The following is a 6,090-nucleotide window of genomic DNA, read 5'->3' as shown; positions in this document are numbered from 1 at the left end:
CTTGGCTTCAATGCCACCCTTTTGGGACGCCCTAAACCAAGTGAGGTGTTCTTTTCCCTCGCTTCCCATATTTGTCCCAGTTGCAGCCCTGTTGTTATGTATTTACTCAGCAATTTCTTATCTATACCTCTCACTTAATTGTTAATTTTTGGGGGTTCAGTCTCACGCAGTATTTACTCCTAGTACCGAATGCAGTGCCTGGCACACAGCAAGTGCCCTTGAGAACTTGTGGAGGGAGTAAAAAAAATGCATGGATAAATGACTGCAACAAATCACAGATTTTCAACTTTGACCCTTTTAGTCCCAAATAGTGGCATTCCATAGCTGAGGGTAGTAGGAGCAGTTCACCCTGGAAGCAGGCAATAAGAGGAATAAATGAAGCCAACTAAAATTCTGACTGCTTGTTGTTGGATTTCATAGGATATTTTTTTTTAATTGGGTCTTGCTATGTTGCCCAGGCTGGTCTTAACTGACTGCTTTTTATTATTACCATGCACTGGCAATTCCAAACAATGTCAGTGTTAAAATACTGCTCCCTGAAAAGAAAAAAGAAAAGAAAAGCAAAAAAAGAAAAGAAAAGTGAAAAGAAAAGAAAAACTCCTATTGGCCTAAGTTCTAAATAATAGCTAGGTTACTACCGAGTTTTAACTATATGCATGTGAGCTTCAAATAAGCACCTTTTTATTATGTGAATAAATAAAAGTGATCTGTATCTCCACTAGATTGTAAAATTTTTGTTGTTTGGTTTCATGTCTTATTCACCTGTGTATGGAAATTAATTCAGAAACCCCAGGCATAGAGTCTACCTCTATAATTCCGGCAGGCAGATGTAGTTCTGCCTCCTTCCTTCCAAGGTTAAGTTCATAACAAAGCTCACTGCAGGTATAACCTGTGTCTCCAACCCTGCAATATTTGGATATTGCTGTTTAAACAGTAGATTTGGCATAGATGATGGTGGCACAATAGTTGTAAAGGAAAAGAGGCAGAACACATGAGTTTGTTCAATTCTCTCATTCTCTGAAATGACTTGGGGTTTTCAGTTGTATCCAGAATTTAAAACAGTAAAATTTAAGAGTGTGAACAGCAACGTTCACACCTTTGTTTAGTAAGTACAAAGTTGTCCTCATACAGGACGTTTACTGACTTTGGATAACAACTTTAAAAACAAAATTTACTCTTTTCTAAGTGTTATTTGTTTTAAAATTTAAGAAGGGATCAAGAAAATAAAACGTTACACCAGTGGTATGATTTAGTAATTGTCTGACTTATACTTTTTGTAGACATTTTAGTTTTATTAAAATTGTCATTCTGATTTTTTTACTGACGTGAGTCTATACAAAAAGTTGAATACAAGTTTCACTGACTACATTTCTTTACTATTATTATTATTTGTCTCTATTCATGATTAATACTGAAAATAATTTTGTTGTATAAAGAAGTAATGTTGATATGGTTTGGCTGTGCCCCCACTCAAATTTCATCTTGAATTATAGTTCCTGTAATTCCCACATGTTGTGAGAGGGACCCCGTGGGAGATCATTGAATCATTGAGGCGGTTTCCCCATACTGTTCTCATAATAGTGAATAAGATTGGATGATTTTATAAGGGGTTTCCCCTTTCACTTGCCTCTCATTCTCTCTTGCCTGTCACCAGGTAAGACATACCTTTTCACCTTTTGCCATGATTGTGAGGCCTCCTCAGCCACGTGGAACTGAGTCCATTAAACCTCTTTTCCTTTATAATTTACCCAGTCTAGGGTACGTCATTATCAGCAGTGTGAAAATAGACTAATAAAGTAAATTGGTACTGGTAGAGTGGGGTGCTATCATAAAGACACCCAAAAATGTGGAAGTTACTTTGGAACTGGGTAACAGGCAGAGGCTGGAACAGTTTGGAGGGCTCAGAAGAAGACAGGAAAATGTGGAAAAGTTTGGAACTTCCTAGATACTTGTTGAATGGCTTTGACCAAAGTGCTTATAATAATATGGACAATCAAATCCATGCTGAGGTGGTCTCAGGTGGAGATGAGAAACTTGTTGGGAACTGGAGTAAAGGTGACTCTTGCTATGTTTTAGGAAAGAAAGTGGTGGCATTTTGTCCACACCCTAGAGATTTGTGGAACTTTGAACTTGAGGGAGATGATTTAGGGTATCTAGCAAAATAAATTTCTAAGCAGCAAAGCGTTCAAGAGGTGACTTGGGTGCTGTTTAAAGCATTCCATTTTAAAAGGGAAACAGAGCATAAAAGTTCAGAAAATTTGCAGCCTGACAAGGCAATAGAAAAGAAAAACCCATTTTCTAAGGAGAATTTGAAACCAGCTACAGAAATTTGCATAAGTGACAAGGAGCCAAATGTTAATCACCAAGACAATGGGGAAAATATCTCCAGGCCATGACAGAGACCTTCCTGGCAGCCCCTCCCATCACAAGCCCAGAGGCCTAGGAGGAAAAGATGGTTCCATGGGCTGGGCCTAGGGCCTTCACTGCTGTGTGTACCTGAGGGACTTGGTGCCCTGTATCCCAGCCACTCTGGCCATGGCTGAAAGAGGCCAATGTAGAGCTCAGGCCATGGCTTCAGAGGGTGCAAGCCCCAAGCCTTGGCAGCTTCCATGTGGCATTGAGCCTGCAGGTGCACAGAAGTTGAGAACTGAGGTTTGGAAACCTCCACCTAGATTTCAGAGGATGTATGGAAATGCCTGGATGTCCAGACAGAAGTTTGCTGCAGGGGAAGGGTCCTTATGGAGAACCTCCTCTAGGCCAGTGCAGAAGAGAAATGTGGGGTTGAAGCCCCCACAAAGAGTCCCCACTGGGGTACTGCCTAGTGAAGCCATGAGAAGAGGGCCACCATCCTCCAGACCCTAGAATGGTAGGTCCACTCACAGCTTGCACAGTGCACCTGGAAAAACCACAGGAACTCAATGTCAGCCTGTGAAAGCAGCCTGGGGGGAGGCTGTACCCTGCAAAGCCAAAGGGGTAGAGCTGCCCAAGACCACAGGAACCTATCTCTTGCATCAGAATGACCTGGATATAAACATGAAGTCAAAGGAGACCATTTGGAGTTTTAAGATTTGACTGCCCCACCAAATTTCAGACTTGCATGCAGCCTGTAGCCCCTTTGCTTTAGCCAATTTCTCCCATTTGGAATAGCTGTATTTACCCAATGCCTATACCCCCACTGTAGCTAGGAAGTAACTAACTTGCTTTTGATTTTAAGGCCCATGGATGAAAGGTACTTGCCTTGTCTTAGATGAGGCTTTGGACTGTGGACTTTTGAGTTAATGCTGAAATGAGTTAAGACTTTGGGGAACTGTTGGGAAGGCATGATTGGTTTTGAAATGTGAGGACATGAGATATGAGAGGGGGGCAGGGGAGGAATGATATGGTTTGGTTCTGTCCTCACATATATCTCACCTTGAATTGTAGCTCCCATAATTCCCACATGTTGTGGGGAGGGGACTGGTGGGAGATAATTGAATCATGGTACAGTTTCCCCCATACCGTTCCCTTGGTAGTGAATATGTCTCACGAGATCTGATGATTTTATAAGGGGTTTCCCCTTTCACTTGGCTCTCATTTTCTCTTGTCTGCTGCCATGTAAGACATGCCTTTCACCTTCCACCACGCTTGTGAATCCTCCCACTTCAGTTTCCCAAAGCACTGGGATTATAAGCATGAGCCACTGTGCCTGGTCTTTTGCATTTTAATTGCAGACACAGTTCTTTAGTACTTGCATGCTTGTGAGGCCTCCCAAGCCACGTGGAAAAGAGAGTCCATTAAGCTCTTTTCTTCTTAATTTACCCAGTCTTGTGTATGTCTTTATCAGCAGCATCAAAATGGACTAATACAAAGATGGTTTAAAAAAAGAAAATAATTCACCCCAGGGTGAGCTATGATCCCAAACAATAAAATGAGTTCTGACTTTTAATTGGTTGGTTGGTTGTTTGGTGGGTTGGTGGTTGGCTGATTGGTTGGTCCTGCTAAAGAAAAAATTATTCACTGACACTTATTAAAGCACGGTAGGCCAGATTTTAGTCAGCACCATCTCCATAGGTGTAGGGACCATGGCAATGGGGTCTTGCAGTGGAAGATATTGTGTTCAACTCTTAATATAACATGGGCAAGTGGGAATTTATAGCCATGTAGAAGGGTGGAGAAAGGAAGGATAGAAAATTCCCAAGAGGAAACATCATGGGTAAGGAAAGGGATGGGTTCTGGCTACAGTGATCCAACAGGATTCTTGCTAAAGATAGACCAGGGTGATTAGATATCACCTGGGTGGTGGTGGAGGATGAAGAACCTGATCAGATGTTGAGGGTAGGGAGTTCCTTTCTACATTGACTTAATAGTTTTCTGGCAAAAACAGGATTTTTCAAGGGATTACACAGAGGGGTATAGGAGATATGTTAAAAGCCTTACTAAAGTTTCGTCAAGAAAATAATCTTTGTCATTTGATTTAAACTCTTTCTATTTCCTTTTTCTTCACTAGCTAGGACCTAAACATGCCGACTTTGAGGTTTAGTATTTCAAAGACCTTTGAAGTTTAATGCTGTGAGATTACATGGGACTATGAGTTTTTCAAACACCCACAAATCACATTTAAATTCAGGCTTCCAACAACCAGTGGAAACTACGCGGCAACTGGAACACATTAGAATCGGGGTCAAGAATGAAAAGCCACCACAATGGTAAAGCACAGTGTTTTGCAACTCGACCAGTTGCCCACAGCTCAAGCAAGGAGGGACCAATCTAACAGGAACAGAGACACAAGAAATAGAACCAGCCCCAGGAAATTCAGTATTCAAGCTAACATGCAGAAGGCCCTAGCACACCCTCTCCCCACATATGCCTGCACCATAAGTATGTACTAACAGTTAAAAACAAATGATTCTATGTTTCTTTCCTCCTAGAGTTACAGCCATCCTTCATTTATCCATTTATTCATTCATTCATTCTCAATTGTACAAGTACTATGTGCCAGGTACTGTGTGAATGATGGAGATACAGCGGTGAGCAAAGCCCCTCCCCTATGGATTTTATGGTCTAGCATGTGAAGCAAAAGTCCACTAACTCGTGACACACGTCACCAATCAAGGAGAGTGCCATGTGAGATGGTTTCAGGCTTCGAGACGCCAGAGCACATCAGCTGAGACTGGGGCCTGAGGCACAGCTTTCCTGAGAGGACGTGGTCCTTCCCAGGTGTGAAGCATGTGCTGGCTTTAACTAGGCAAGAGACTGGGCAGAGAGAAAGAGAGCCAGGAGCAGGCTTGGTGAGGGGGGCCTGTTTGAGGGCCAGGAGGAAAGGCTGAGGGGAAGAGCAGCAAGCTCAGGGAGAATTGACAAAATGAGGCCCCAAAGAAAGGCAGGCATGACACACGGGGCCTTGATGGTGATGGCAGAATGTTAGACTTTATCCTAGGAGCATCAGGAAGCCCCTGCAGGCTCCAAGAAAAATGGTGAGACACTCAGACTACCATGTCAATATGTCCACTGTGTCTATGCCATACACACAGCACAAGGGTGGGAGCCACACTGGTCCAGTTGAAAGGGCTGGGAATTCTTCATAAGTGTGGAGACTTTCAGGATAAAGGTAAGAGGTAGGAAGCTGGCCTCCTCCCTCAGCCTCTCACACCTGGTTACAAAAGCAGGAAGTAGAATTTCAGGTTGACCAGCAGGATACCCATTCCTTGGGGGAAAAAAAAAATTTTTTTATATATATATGTGTGTGTGTGTGTGTGTGTGTGTGTGTGTGTGTGTGTGTGTATAAGACAAGGTCTCACTCTGTTGCCCAGGTTGGAGTACAGTGTCACAATCATGGGCTCACTGTAGCCTCAACCTCCTGGGTTCAAGCAATCCTCCCAGCTCAGCATCCTGAGTTGCTAGGACCACAGATGTGTACCATCATACCTGGCTAATTTTTATTTCTTACTTTTTGTAGAGACAGGATCTCACTATGTTGCCCAGGCTGGTCTAAAACTCCTGGCCTCAAACAATCCTCCCACCTTGGTTTCCGAAAGCACTGGGATTACAGGCATGAGACACTGTGCCTGGTCTTTTTCATTTTAATTGCAGACACAGTTCTTTAGTACCTAG

The 6,090-nt window shown here is 42.8% G+C and overlaps 1 protein-coding gene across 1 annotated transcript in view; it reads left to right on the top strand.

The window, feature by feature from the left end:
* The window catches only part of GCC2 (GRIP and coiled-coil domain containing 2), a 673,733-nt gene that overhangs the window by 402,292 nt on the left and 265,351 nt on the right, over positions 1–6,090 (top strand). The window lies entirely within an intron of this gene.

Source organism: Macaca thibetana, chromosome 13 (genome assembly GCF_024542745.1).
Source record: "Macaca thibetana thibetana isolate TM-01 chromosome 13, ASM2454274v1, whole genome shotgun sequence".
NCBI classification, from domain to species: domain Eukaryota; kingdom Metazoa; phylum Chordata; class Mammalia; order Primates; family Cercopithecidae; genus Macaca; species Macaca thibetana.
This window is presented reverse-complemented; position numbering and strand designations above follow the sequence as displayed.